Source organism: Typopeltis vanoorti, chromosome 3 (assembly GCF_054136105.1).
Source record: "Typopeltis vanoorti isolate ZY-2024b chromosome 3, IOZ_Tvanoo_1.0, whole genome shotgun sequence".
Lineage (NCBI taxonomy): Eukaryota > Metazoa > Arthropoda > Arachnida > Uropygi > Thelyphonidae > Typopeltis > Typopeltis vanoorti.
Window position 1 is genome coordinate 160998825 of NC_143551.1, and position 15532 is coordinate 161014356.

Below are 15532 nucleotides of genomic sequence, written 5' to 3' on the forward strand. Positions count from 1 at the left end.
AAATTGTGCAATATTTTGTAATGTTTAGAAAATGATGTATATTTTTCATTAAGTAATGAATTACTTTGCAGTTACAATATAATGATTATCTAATTTATCAATGTTGAATAAGTTGGTAATGTTAAGCAAAAATATATAATATGTAAAAAATACAGTGAGTTACACAATATATGATTTTCTGACCTTTCTAAACTTCAATATGACTATCACAAAGCAATCATTACATCTGTTATTTAGCTATTTAGTTCTGCCTATAAGAACTTCAAACCACCATACTTTTTTATGGTTGATTGTCCACACATCATCTCCACTTGTCGTTTTTCTTCCAGTATATTGTTGACATAGTCTTCTATCTTGTTCCTTCTATGCATAGGTGAGATCTGACAGCTCGTATATGAAACATAGCAGAGGTGCCTTCTGACATGTTATTCACTGAAGTTTTAAAAGCAGACCTGCTCACTGACATATCACAAGTTACTTTGACTAAGTGTGAGATTTGTTCCATCTCCCCATGTATTCATAGACCCAAAGTGGTGACACCTGACATTTGCATTGTTTAGCGAGCTTGTAGATGTTGTTTAGCGCTGCATCTGTTTACGAATGAAAGCTCAGTATAATGGTATTATATTTTTATTTTCCACATCAGTAGCATCTTGGATCGACAAGGTGATGAGGATGCAAAGCTTGCTAGGGTTTTTGGCGGTAAGTAGCCAAGTTAACATTGAGACACTGATTATGCTTTACTTTGAGTTTTCTTTCTGATGTGTCAAGATTTTACATGAAAAAATACACCAAACATAATATGTTGCAGTTCTAGGCTGACCATGGACTTTCCAAAAGATCATAGAAACTGTTTTGACATAGTTAGAAAAATTAAAGATGGAAACTTAAGTGAAATAAATTTATCACCTGTAAAATTTTTGCCTATGAATGATTTAAAAAAATATAATAATAAATAATTGGGAATCTTACTGTCTACTGTCCTATTAATGATATAGTGGTGCTTTATGAAAACGATTTGTTCATTGTAATTTTATTCTGTATTTCATTATTAGCATACTGAGGATGCCTATGATACATAGGCAAAATTTTACGGCTAATAAATTTATTTTGTGTAAGTTTAAGATTCCATCTTCGATTTTTATAAGTTCATCAGTCATTACAATTAGCATGCCACAACTGGCAGCAAAAATCTCTTTTTTATATATATAATTTCCTGCTTGGAACTACACCAATGTTTTATGCTTCAGGTGGTTTGTCAGACTTAGCAAAACTGTATCACTCAGTTGACATTTAGCTTTGCTGCTATCCTCTTTCTCATGCTATAGACATACCTACATGAGTGCTTGCTTTGATAGAATATTAAGTAGAGTAAATCTTTTTGTTGAAAAGCTCAAAATACTTATTTATAGTTGATCTTGAGTTCTTCAGTCTTTTTAGATTCATTGCTGTACTGTCATTTGGAATGTAAATTTAGGTGTGTGTGTGTGTGTGTGTGTGTGTGCGCGTGTGTGTGTGTACACACACACACACACACACACACACACACACACGAGGGTGGTCTGAAAAGTTCTCAGCTTAACAATGAAAAAATGAATTTATAATTTCAAAATTATTTTTCTTTTCCAACATTATCTACCTTAAGACTAATACATATTCCAGCGATGCTCCAGTGCTATTATCCCATCCCTGTAGTGGTTCTCAGTAAGACTGCAAAATACCCCTATACAGCTGCAATCACCTTTTGATTTGGAGAAAAAAAAAAAAAAAAAGACCAGCAAGGAAGAGATCTAATTTTGGGAAGAGATAGAAGTCAGAGGGAGCCAAATCTGGGAAATAGGGTAGATGTTCCAACAATTCATGGTGCAGATCCCTTAATTTTCCCATTGCCAAAACACCTTTGTGAGCAGGTGTATATTGTTCTGATGAAAGATGATTTTTTTCTTCTGCAAACCAGGTCTTTTCTCAAATATTTTTTTTGTCTAGTCTGGTTAAAAGATCAGAATAATATTCCAGGGTTATTGTTTTACCCTTTTCAAGATAATTAATAAACAAAATGCCTTTAGCATCCCAAAACACCAATGTCATGACCTTTCCTGCTGATGGAACTGATTTTGTCTTCTTTGGCACTGAACAACCAGCTTCTATCCACTGTTTTGATTGCTGTTTGGATTCTGGCATGTAATGGTGAATCCAAGTCTCATCCATAATAATAAATTGACGCACAAAATCAGTTTTATTCTTGTTAAAACACTCCAAGCACTGTTCACAGATTTTCATGTCAGTGCATTTTTGATCTGCTGTGAGCAAGCATGGCATCCATCTTGCGCAAAGCTTTCTCATTTGCAATTCTTCATGCAAAATATATCCTACACGTTCTTTTGAAATATATCCTATAGTTTCAGTAATTTCACCCATTTTGACTCACCAGCCAGTCATCCAATACCATATCGAGCCCTTGATCAACAATTTCTGGTGTTGTTACACTTTTTGGACGTCCTCCACATGATTCATCTTCAAGGTAGGTGCAGCCACGTTTAAACTCGGCAGCCCACTTTTTAATTGTCGAAAATGAAGGACCCATAAACTTATATGAACTTCAAATGAATTTCTTTTGGAGTTTAACCTTCTTTTACAAATAATTTTATAATCACACAATACTCAATTTTATCCATTTCAAACAGACAACACTTTTGCTTCAGACAGCTGTATAAAACAAACTACTTGATAGAATGACTTGCAATTTCATGGATGCTTATGACTGATGTACCAGCTTAGAAAAAAAAAAATCCTGCTTTTCAGACCACCTTCGTATATATAAATACTTTTAAAAGCAGTAGCATTAGTGAGCACAAAATCTAAGCAAACACAATCCAGCCACCTAACACTTGTACAACCTTTGATACACATCAGGAAATGATGGTTGTTGTGACATAAATGAGATCACGAATATAGCAAATAAATCATATTTTATACATACATGATCAAGTGTTTATTTTTTTTAAAATCATTCTAATCAGATTCTTGATATATACTCTCATGGGTGTAAAGGATATTATGATAGCATCACATGAAAAGGTTACATCATTACTAACTTTCTATCAGCAATTTTCCTCCAAATTAATCTGTTATCCATCATGACATCAATATTATTGACCAACTAACCATAGTAATAAAATTTTTTAATAAGTAGATATTTCATCCTAAGTATCATAGGACATCTTCAGTACAGTTAATTCAAACAATACTAGGAATTAACAGTTAGGGCACAAGCTTACAATGGAATCCCTCTATGCGTGCAGTAGCGTGTTACAGAAATAAATTAAACTATATCTGGAAAAAAAAAAAAAAACATGATTATATTAAAATGAAATAACATATAGAATTATGTTACACAATTTAGGATGACAATTTCCCAGACTTTAGGGATAGTAAGAACATCATTATGGTTCTAATTAGGTCTGTGAGGTAGAGCTTCAGCACTTTCTTTACATAAATGTTCAGGTTTATATGAAGATCTATGTGGAAGTTTAGTTTTTTCCCCAGTGGATCCTATAGTTCGGTGTTTCAATTCCGTGTTGTGCGAGGCCAGATTTCTGCAGTTTGATGAGACAGATATGGTCTTGATGTTCAGAAATGCATTTGTTAATGGATCTGCCTGTCTGTCTATAGTAAGACAATTTACAGGAGCATGGGATCTCGTGCACCCACGGTAGCATAAGAGGTGAAAGTCTGTCTTTAGGATAAGGTAACCAATTTTGGATTTGGTTGAATGGTTTGTAGGTAGCAGCCAGTTTATATTTCTTCAAGGTTTTTGAAAGATATTCGGAGATGCCTTTGACATATGGTATGGGAATCCTATGGGTTTGTTCTTGTCTAGGTTGATGTGCGGGGAAGTGACTGATGATTTTTTGCATTGTTTTTGGATTATATCCATTTTATATGGGTATTTTTGATTATTTCCAATTCTTTGTTTAAAGAACCTTTGGAGAAGCAGAATCTGTGTGCTCTGGTTATAATGATTTAATGATGCAAAATTTCTGAGATGGATGGTGAGTAGGAGAATTGTGAATGTAGCGTCCTGAAAAAGTTGGCTTTCGATAGGCAAAGGTGGAGATGGAACCATATGGAGATTTTTTTTGGGCGTGAATTTGATGCGCAGATGAAGAAGGTTGATTTTATCTAGGAACAAGTGTAGTTCTTGTTTAGAATGACCCCCAGACAGCAAAGATGTCATCAACATATCGTAGCCAGGTTTAGGATTAAAAGTGAAAATTTTTTCTTCCAGGTGTTCTAGAAAGAGGTTGGCTAGGTTTGGTGATAAGGAAGATCCCATTGCTGTTCCTTCCTCTTGCTTGTAAATTTTCTCTTCCCAGGTGAAGTATCCAGATGTAATAACAAATTTGAATAATTCGGCAATGTCGGATGGGAATTTCCGAGTTAGCAAGTCTATCGTTTCCTTATGGGGCGTGTTAGTGAAGAGGGAGACAATGTCGAAGCTAATTAGCATGCCAGTTTCCAACAGTTGAATGTCTTTTATTTTTGCATGAAACTGTGGAATTTTTAATTGATAATGCTAAGTGGCCTATGAGAGGATAGAGAAGGTTAGATAAATATCTTGATAATTTGTAAGTCGGGCTGCCAACAGAATCCACGGCAGGTCTGAGTGGAATCTTATTCTTGTAGAGTTTAGGTAGACCGTATATTCTAGGAGGCCTGGCTTGGTATGTCTTCAGTTTTTTTATTGTTTCTTGATCTAAGGAAATGGTTTCATTTAGTAGTTTCTTCAGTTTCTTGAGCTGTCGTTTTGTAGGATCATAATCAAGTTGGGCGTATGTATTACAATCTCGGAGTAGTACATTCCTTTTTCAGTCATAAGTATTAGTATCTAAGACAACAGTACTATTTCCTTTGTCGGTTCTGGTGATAATTATGTTTTTATTACGTTTTAAGGAGATAAGAGCATTGAATTCTGATGGAGGGATATTCAAGTCAGAAGGTTTGGCATCATATATTATTTTTGCAATTTCGAAATGCAGTCTATTGGCTTCAGTATTGGAAAGATGGCCGATGTTTCTTTCAATATTGTGTATAAAATCTAAATATGAAATGCGTTTAGGTGAAATGGCAAATTTATGACCTCTTGCTAGAACATTTAATTTATCTTCTGTTAGTGGACGACTAGATAAGTTGACAGCCCATTTTTCGGTTGGTAATTTGCTGGTATTTTGCTTGGATTGATTTAACAAGGTAAAGTATTTTTTATGTAGATTAGTATTACTTTTTCAAATGCTTTGATTCCTGCATTTTTTGAGACATTAATAATCAATAGTAGCAATTCTTGATTTAACGTGCTAGATAATTCCGCTTCTAATTTTGTGATTTCTAAAATATTTGTTGCCAGTTTGTGTTCGTCTTATCACCAAACCTAGCCAACTTCTTTCTAGAACACCTGGAAGAAAATTTTCACGTTTAATCCTAAACCTGGCTACAATATGTTGATGACATCTTTGCTGTCTGGGGTCATTCTGAACAAGAACTACACTTGTTCCTAGATAAAATCAACCTTCTTCACCCGTGCATCAATTTCACTCTCAAAAAAGAATCTCCGCAGGATATCTCCTTCCTGGATGTACAAATCCAAAGGAAAGAAGATGGTCCCATCTCCACCACTGTCTATCAAAAGCTGACTTTTTCAGGATGCTACATTCACAATTCTTCTGCTCACCATCCATCTCAGAAATTTTGCATCATTAAATCATTAGTAACCAGAGCACACAGATTCTGCTTCTCCAAAGGTTCTTTAAACAAAGAATTGGAAATAATCAAAAATACCACCATACAAAATGGATATAATTCAAAAACAATGCAAAAAATCATCAGTCACTTCCCCGCACATCAACCTAGACAAGAACAAACCCATAGGATTCCCATACCATGTGTCAAAGGCATCTCTGAATATCTTTCAAAAACCTTGAAGAATTATAAACTGGCTGCTACCTACAAACCATTCAACCAAATCCAAAATTGGTTACCTTATCCTAAAGACAGACTTTCACCTCTTATGCTACCATAGGTATACAAGGTCCCATGCTCCTGTAAATTGTCCTACTATGGACAGACAGGCAGATCCATCAACAAACACATTTCTGAACATCAAGACCATATCCGTCTCATCAAACCACAGAAATATGGCTTCGCACAACACGGAATTGAAAAAAAAAAAAAAACTTCTACATAGATCTTCATATAAACATGAACATTTATATAAAGAAAGTGCTGAAGCCCTACATCACAGACCTAATTTGAACCGTAATGACATTCTTACTATCCCTATAGTCTGGGAAATTGTCATCCTAAATTGTGTAACATAATTCTATATGTTATCCCATTTTAATATACTCATGTTTTATTTTTTTTTCCAGCTATATTTTAATTTATTTCTATAACACTCTACTGCACACATAGAGGGATTCCATTGTAAGCTTGTGCCCTAACTGTTAATTCCTAGTATTGGTTGAATTAACTGTACTGAAGATGTCCTATGATACTTAGAACGAAATATTTACTTAGTAAAAAATCTTATTTTGGCTACGTGTGTATATTTAGTCATGAATGCTCCACAGGTTTCATTATACAACAAAATCAATATTATCAGATCTCATATTTCTGCCTCCTAAGGAATGTCTTACTGTTTCAATCTACCTAAATTTTGGTCTTTTTCTTGCTCATCCTGGCAAAAAACACTGCTTTTTCTAACCATTCCTCTACTGTTCTCTTTGATTAAGTGACCATACCATCTGAGATTAGCTCTCCTAACATGTTCCTGAATGCTAAAAGTGTCAAGTTTTTTCCTAACGTCTTCATTTTTAATATGACATTGCCATTGATGCCATCTGTTCATTCTCCTATTCTTTTTCAGAACTCTTATATTTGTTGGTCTTCAGTCTTTGATCAAGTGTTTTATTTCTAACCCAACTCTTATATCCATATGTTAAAATTGGTTTGAACATGTTTTTGTACATAGTGTAGTGTTTAGACTAATTTCTCTCTTAATCCATAAAAAAATTATCCAGTAGACTTCCTACTACTAGTGTTGCAAATTCTGTTGTCTATTTCCTAATTTAAACTATCATTAGCACTGAAAACTGTGCCTAAGCAGCTGAAATGTTTTATTTTTCTATAGGTTCTCCATTAAGGACGCAGTTGATATTTTCAATGTTTCTGTTCTACTTTTACCGTCTTTTTTTTTTTTTCCTTGCTATTCATACTACCAAATTTATTATTCAATTTATTCAGAAAATCCTGCAGACTTGTACTAAAAACTAGGATTCCTCTTTAACTCAAGGCATTACTTTACCTCCAAACAAATAATAATCTCATACAAATTACAAATTCACTTATCAAATATTGCTATCAGATTTGGGGTGGTGCCCCTAAGAGCTCCCTAAAAATAACTAATTAAATACAGAAGAGGACATTAGGTTGATTAATAACTCATCTTCACCAATTCATTCCACTCACTTTCACAAAAGCATTTGGTTTCTGCAGCCTGTGATTGTGTCAGAACTGTGGAATGCTCGCTATGAGAAGAGATTGATGGTCTGCAGACTTCAAAAATTAGCTGAATAATTGCAAAAGAGGAGACAGGATAGAAGAATTTAAGTTATTAAAAGGGTTTTTATAGGACTGACACTGAAGGCAATGTCAATCTTATTCCTTTCAGTTCTCCCCCCCCCCACCAGTACATGACAAGAAGGAAAGAACAAGGGGTCACCAGCAGACACTGTGTACGAGTGTGGTTAGCAAGGGTTTAGGAATAAATTTTTTGCCTGGAAGGTAATGAATGGGTCGAACAGGTTGCATCATCAGTGAATGAGTTTAGGGATAGGAGAGGTATGATAGGCATTATGAATGATAGCTAGTGTGTGAATAATGGATCTCCCAAAGTTTACTACCTTTTCTTCTGACTCCATGGAGATACCTGTATAATAATAATATCAATAATAATAATTTAACAGCCACTGTGAAAATCATAACTCCAATACTGCATAAGGAAACGTGATTGGACCATATGGTGAACTACAAACCTCAGAAAACAAAACCTTCCAAATCCACTTTACAAACAAATATGGTTTAAATTCCAACTTCAATAATATTCAATTCCACCTCTAGCCTGTATATCCTCACCACCTTTTCCAAACAGAAATCCAAATTACAACTTCTGCAAGGACTATTCATTTCAACTTTCCCAACTATACACTCTGTGACTCATTTCAGCTCAAAGATAGCATCTGTGCATACCAAAGAGTAATTAGAAGCTCCTGATTTTGACTACCTCTGGCTGAGATATCTCTACCCTATTCTATCAAATTCATTTACTAGCATTCTCCTATTGCTACCAACTATTCCAAACTTCTTGATTTCCTATCTTTAAATGTTGATTTTTCTTCAGCCTAACCTTCCTAAGAAGGTTGAATAATATAAGCACGTAAACACAAGAAAGATATTTAATTAGTCAAATATTTCGGTCTGAAAATTGCAGACCATCTTTCTGAGGAAGATAACCTAAGAAGGTTATCTTTCTCAGAGAGTTGGCTTCCCCTTTTTAACTGAACAGATCAGGAAGGTAGAGATGTTTAGACATTTGCTATCAACAACCTTATGCAAATCATTTACATGCTCACTCAAATACCAGATAACCCAACTACACTCCAAACACCACGGATGTCTTCCTTTCTGGTAACCCTTTAAGTATGCTGTGAATATTATTTGTCCTTTAAGTAATTCACACCATAACCTAGTACTAATCTTCCCTCACAGAGCAACATGCACACCCATGTGTTGCATGGCACTATACAAACGTCAAGCAGGAGGATCTTTGTAACTTCTATGCCTGATTCTCTGTTCCAACCTACTGATCCAAACATATATACTGAACATATCACTGAAATAATCCTCATTAATCTGGAAGCATTTATTCCGCATTCCATTCTATATTCCCAGCAGCTGACTAAGAACTGTTCCCCAAAAGGCCATACAAGCGAAGGGCGAGCATAGCATAACTGGCTCACATATGAAACTCCATCTTCCCTCACAATTTATATCAAAGCATGGAATAACTGAAAAAAAAGTATCAACTTTTCCAAAAGGATCTGAAAGGACTATAAGCAGGAAACATTCCATCCAAACAGCAGTCATACCTTCTGATATACTTACCACAAGGCATTGCATATGTAAGTATACAAAAAAAAAAAGATGGGGGGGGGGGTTAACTTGTTATGCCGATACACAAATGCCAGAAACATCAGGAAGCAAGGGATTGATACTGTTATTTTAGTAAACACATTTTGGCCTAAAGTTGCTTGCATTAGTGAAACGTAGCTCTTAGAGTCAGATGTAGTAACTGGAATAATCAAGTTTAAAGAGAGAAAGTTTACTATTAATGGTGATTATTCATGGATGTCTTCCTTTCTGGTAACCCTTTAAGTATGTTGTGAATATTATTTGTCCTTTCGTGTAGATGAAACGTGAAAGGACAAATCATGTGATTTGTCCTTTCAGCGATTTGAGTCCAGTTAGTTAGAAGCTCATGAAAGCATTATTATTGCTTTCATGAAAGCAATAATAATGTTCAATTAGCAGTGAATTAGAGAGACTATTTGGTGTGAAGTGGAGGCTAACAGGATGAAATGTATTTATTTTCTCAGATGTGAACTGAGTTAAGAACATGAGCGTTTGGCCACCAGTTGGTCAGTACTGACCTGGGAAACAGTTAAGTATAGGGATGGTCCCATTAGGGCAAGTTATGTGCTCAATTACAAAGCTGGAAATTATAACAAACTCAGGAGAATACTGCATTCAGTCTTATGTAATTAGCTACTGTACATGAAGGATATCAAGAGTACATGAGAAGTTTTGAAAAAAAAAATGCTTGAATGATGAAATGTCTGATTGTGTCCTTAGAGTTTGAAGAACAAATAGGATGGGAGTGAAATGGATGTGCAACCTTATTAAGCAAGAGATTCACAAGATGATGATGATATAGAAGGCAAAAACTATGAAATAAGGATAAGAGAAGTTATATAAAGTGCAAGCCAAAAAGTTATAAGTGTTATATGAAAAGCTAAATCAGAGTTTGCAAATAAATTATCGTTGTAAGCTAAAGTCAACCCAGAAGAATTTTATTGCAAGGCTGCAAGTAAGAGAAAGAATGAATGTATAAGAAAAATGTTACTGAATGCAGACATTATCCTGTCAGAAGCAAATGAGACTGTTCAAATAACAAACGCTCACCTCACTTAGATCTATCAACCAGGTGTATGTATCATGGCACATGGTGCTACCAATATGCTAAATAAAGATCATATTGGAGACCTAATGGATTGTATACAGCACTCAGAAGGATTAAAACAGAATTTAATACTTTCTATATATTTTGCCTCAGTAAATGAGACATCTTCAGTGATTATAAAAAAACTAATGTAACATCAAAAACAAATAACACACAATACTAAGCCCAAACACATGGGTGACACTAAAGTCCTATCTAGGTGGAGCACCCTCTAAGGGCAGTTGTAGGTGGCCTGGAATGTAAAGTGGGACCTCTGGTGATAAGCATTTCCCAAATCTTAGGAAGATTAATGCAACCATATTTATTGAGATTTGGTTGATTCCTGAGAGCTGCTGCTGATTCTAAGAATAGTCTCTCTTTTTTGAATTTGCTGTGGTGGAGCATGGTGGTTATTTTCCATGAGATCCCGTGTGTTGTATCCAAGACATGGTCAGCCAAGCCTGACTGACCATAGTTGTGTTTGCAGATGTATGACTTATGTTCCTCTAGGCGGATAGTGGCTGATCTGCCTGTCTGTCCAAAGTACGCCAGTTTACACGAACAGGGTACTTTATAGACTCCAGCCACTGAGAGAGGAGGGAGCTGATCTTTTGTAGAGCGGATAAAGGTAGCAAGTTTGCGGTGGGGCTTAAATGCTGTGTGCAGGTTGTACCTTTTTAAAATATTGGCTATTTTTTCGGATGTGCCATGGATGTAGGGTGTGGTGATGGCATTTCTGAACAGAAGACTGAGGAGAGGAGGAGGACCTGATTATTTTTTTAATACTGTGATCACTGTAGCCATTGGAGAGGAAAGTATTGTGTATGTGGTCAAGCTCAGTTGTAAGGGCAGTTCCACTGGAACAAAGATTGTGGGCTCTCTTGGTAAGAGTTTTAATAATGCCATATTACTGAGCGGGGTGGTGGTGGGAGAGTTTGTGAATGTATCTGCCTGTGTGTGTTTTCTATATACAGTGAAGGAAAGTGTACCGTTGGGAAGGCATGTAACTAAGGTGTCTAGGAAGGGTAAGCAATTGTTCTTTTCCTTTTCCATTGTAAACTGGATTCTTGGATGTAGGCTGTTGAGGTGACTGAGGAAAGAGTCTAATGTGTCTGGGCCATGAGGCCAAATAGAGAACACATCATCTACATATCTTAGCCAGATAGAAGGTTTGAGAGGGGCTGAGTCTATGGCTCGTTTTTCAAATTCTTCCATATAAAAATTGGCAAGAGGGGGTGAGAGGGGGAGGGACCCATGGCAGTTCCCTAAATAACACAGACATATTAGTAAGCTTTGACATCTCCTCATTGTAAACTCTTACCAAGAGAGCCCACAATCTTTGTTCCAGTGGAACCGCCCTTACAACTGAGCTTGACCACATACACAATACTTTCCTCTCCAATGGCTAGCGATCATAGTATTAAAAAAATAATCAGGTCCTCCCCCTCTCCTCGGTCGCCTCTTCAAAAAGAGTTTAGAAATGCCATCACCATACCCTACATCTGTAGCACATCTAAAAAATAGCCAAGATTTTAAAAAATTATAACCTACACACGGCATTTAAGCCACACTGCAAACTTGCTACCTTTATCTGCTCTACAAAAGATCAGTTCCCTCCTCTCTCAGTGCCTGGAGTATATAAAGTATCCTGTTCGTGTAAACTGGCATACTTTGGACAGACAGGCAGATCAGCCACTATCTGCCTGGAGGAACATAAGTCCGCACACACAACTATGGCCATTCAGGCTTGGCTGACCATGTCTTGGATACAACCCACAGGATCTCGTGGAAAAAAACCACCATGCTCCACCACAGCAAATTCAAAAAAGAGAGACTATTCTTAGAATCAGCAGCAGCTCTCAGGAATCAACCAAATCTCAACAAATATGGCTGCATTAATCTTCCTAAGATTTGGGAAACGCTTATCACCAGAGGTCCCACTTTACATCCCAAGGCACCTACAACTGACCTTAGAGGGCGCTCCACCTAGATAGGACTTTAGTGTCATCCACGTGGTTGGGCTTAGTATTGTGTGTTATTTGTTTTTGATGTTACATTAGTTTTTTTTTTGTAATCCCTGAAGATGTCTCATTTACTGAGACAAAATATATAGGAAGTATTAAATTCTGTTTTAATCCCTTCTGAGTGCTGTATACAATCCATTAAGCCTCCAATATGATGTCCTCACAGCACTTAAGCCTCTACACACGGATGCTAAATAAAGAGATAGATGAGAGTAAGAAGGAGCTGCATGAGCTCTTGCAAAACCTGGATAAGAATTAGAGAGCTGTGACAGATGAGATATCAGTACATATACTAAAGGAATATTTAGCCAAATTGGCTAGGCCCTCAGTGATTCATGCAGAAAGGCTTATACGCTGGTTAAACAAGATAACTAATACTTAGGAATTGACAGCGTACACTAGAAATATAAATTAAATCAACTTTAATATATACTTTCCGATATTTCGGCAACATCACGTTGCCATCTTCATGCGAACTTAAGATAAAGACACGTGCACGCAAGTACTACATAACAGCAAATGAGAAACGAAGCGAGGAAGCTACCGTTTTCCTAAAGTCCTGATGGTGCCCCCTGGCGGTCTATATTAGGTGTTCTTGGCTTTTGGGCTGAAGTTCTTCTGATATATGTTTCTCAAATTTGTTAAGGTTTGGCATGTTCCTAAGGGCTAAGGCTGATTCCATGAATAGTCTTTCATATTTGAACTTGCTGCGGTTTATTACTGTGGCTTTCTTCCACCTTATTCTGTGGCGAGTATCCAGAACATGGTCTGCAAGCCCAGAGTGGCTGTACTGGTGAAATCGGATGTAGTCCTTGTGTTCTGAGATTCTGATATTTGCTGTCCTGCCTGTTTGGCCAAAGTAGGACAATTTACAGCTGTAAGGGACCTGGTATACACCAGGTAGGTCTAGGGGAAGTGGTTGGTCTTTACTTGAGCAGATAAGGGATGCCAATTTTCTATATGGTCTGTAACAAGAGGTCAAGTCATGTTTTTTTAGGATTTTGTTGATTTTTTCCAAGGTGCCTCGGATGTAGGGAATGGTAATGGATTTAGAGTAATTTTTTTTGTGAAGGGTGGGGAGGTGGATTGTGGATAACTGGTTTTAGTATTTGTTTTGAGAAAGTGTTAAGGATGTGATTTAGCTCAGTAGTTAGGGCTTGGTCATTTGAACAGATTAGTTTTGTCCTGTTGAATAGTGTCTTAATAACTCCATATTGTTGTGAGGGGGGGGGGATTGTTGGTAAATGTATCTGCCTGTATGGGTGGGTTTTCTATAAACTGAAAAAACCAAGGTTCCATCAGGTTGGCAGGTGACTAGTGTGTCTAGGAAGGGGAGGCTATTGTTTTTCTTTTTCCAGGGTGAACTTGATTCTAGGATGTTGGTTGTTTTAAGTGTGTTAAGAAGGAGAGGAGTGTATCCGGGCCATGTGACCAAAGAGCAAACACATCATCAATGTAGCGAAGCCATATGGTAGATTTTTGTGGGGCAGAGTTTACGGCTTTCTCTTCAAAAGTCTCCATAAAGAAGTTGGTAAAGGGCTGGGAAAGTGGTGAACCTATGGCTGTCCCCTCTATCTGTTTGTAGAATTTTTCCTGCCAAACGAAATAGCCTGAGTTCATTGTCAACTGAAATAGGGCTGAGATATTGGGAGGAAATTTAGCTTGGATTAACTATAAGGTTTCTTTGAGGGGGATATTTATGAATAAGGAGGAGATGTCAAAACTGACCATTATGTCATTATGTTGGAGTGTAAGGTTTTCTATACTGGCTTTGAAGTAGGCTGAGTTTTTTTGTGTGTGATGGTGTGTTGCCAGTATAGTGTGAGAGTGCTTTGGCTAAATATTTAGCCAAAAATTATACCAGGTCCCTTGCAACTGTAAACTGTCCTACTATGGCCAAACAGGCAGGACAGAAAATATCAGAATCTCAGAACACAAGGACTACATCTGATTTCACCAGTACAGCCACTCTGGGCTTGCAGACCATGCTCTGGATACTCGCCACAGAATAAGGTGGAAGAAAGCCACAGTAATACACCACAGCAAGTTCAAATATGAAAGACTATTCATGGAATCAGCCTCAGCCCTTATGAACATGCCAAACCTTAACAAATTTGGTTGCATGAGACTGCCCCAAATTTGGGAAACATATATCAGAACTTCAGCCTAAAGGCCAAGAACACCTAATATAGCCCACCAGGTGCACCATCAGGACTTTAGGAAAATGGTAACTTCCTCGTTTCACTTCTCATTTGCTGTTATGTAGTACTTGCATGCACATGTCTTTATCTTAAGTTCCCATGAAGATGTCAACATGACGTTGCCAAAATATCAGAAAGTATATATTAAAGTTGATTTAATTTATATTTCTAGTGTACGCTGTCAATTCCTTAAGTATTTAGTTAATATGGTATTGGAATATAAACTATTGACATGGATAAGTGCATGGCTGAGGAAGAAGTATCAAAATGTGGTAAATGGGGGGGGGGGGGTTCAACCAGATTGAAGGTATTTGGTAGTGTACCTCAGGGATCAGTCCTTGGACCACTTTTCAATCTATATCTGAATAATATTGAGAAGGACATAGAAGCATAAAGTTATACACTCTGGTTTGATGAGATTTCCAATGACATTATATTGATGGGATTATATTACATGAAATTAATGAGGCTAGGAATCTCATCTTATTATTATGATTAAGCGAGACCTCCAGGGAATCAGAGATTCATTGAGGGAGGCCACATACTACATGCACCAGCTATCATACTTATTCTCAAATTAATTCATACTGCTTGCACTCAGAACATCGAATGGCAATCCATTCCAATCATGCACCACCCTATGAGAGAAAAATCTAACTCTCCCCCATTCTTAGCAACATTCATTCTCAGCTTCCAAGGATGCCCTCTTGTCCTTTCCCCACCCTCCATAAATTGAAAAATTCCATCAACTGTAATCCTGTATAGCCCTTTCAAAGTTTGTAAGTCTCAATCATATCACCCCGCGTTCTCCTGTTTGCTAGTGTCTGCAGTCTACAAATTCTCAATCTGTCTTCATAATCTGTATTTCACTCCTGATATCATTTTTAACACTCTCCTTTGCACTCTCTCCACTATATCATAATCACAACAGAAACCAGGAGACCAGACCTGCATGCAGTAGTCCAAGTGAGGTC

At 36.8% G+C, this 15532-nt stretch overlaps 1 protein-coding gene across 5 annotated transcripts in view; it reads right to left on the minus strand.

The window, feature by feature from the left end:
* LOC150108709 (endoplasmic reticulum transmembrane helix translocase) overlaps nt 1-15532 on the minus strand; it is a 647746-nt gene that overhangs the window by 19138 nt on the left and 613076 nt on the right. The gene's annotated exons all lie outside the window — the stretch shown is intronic.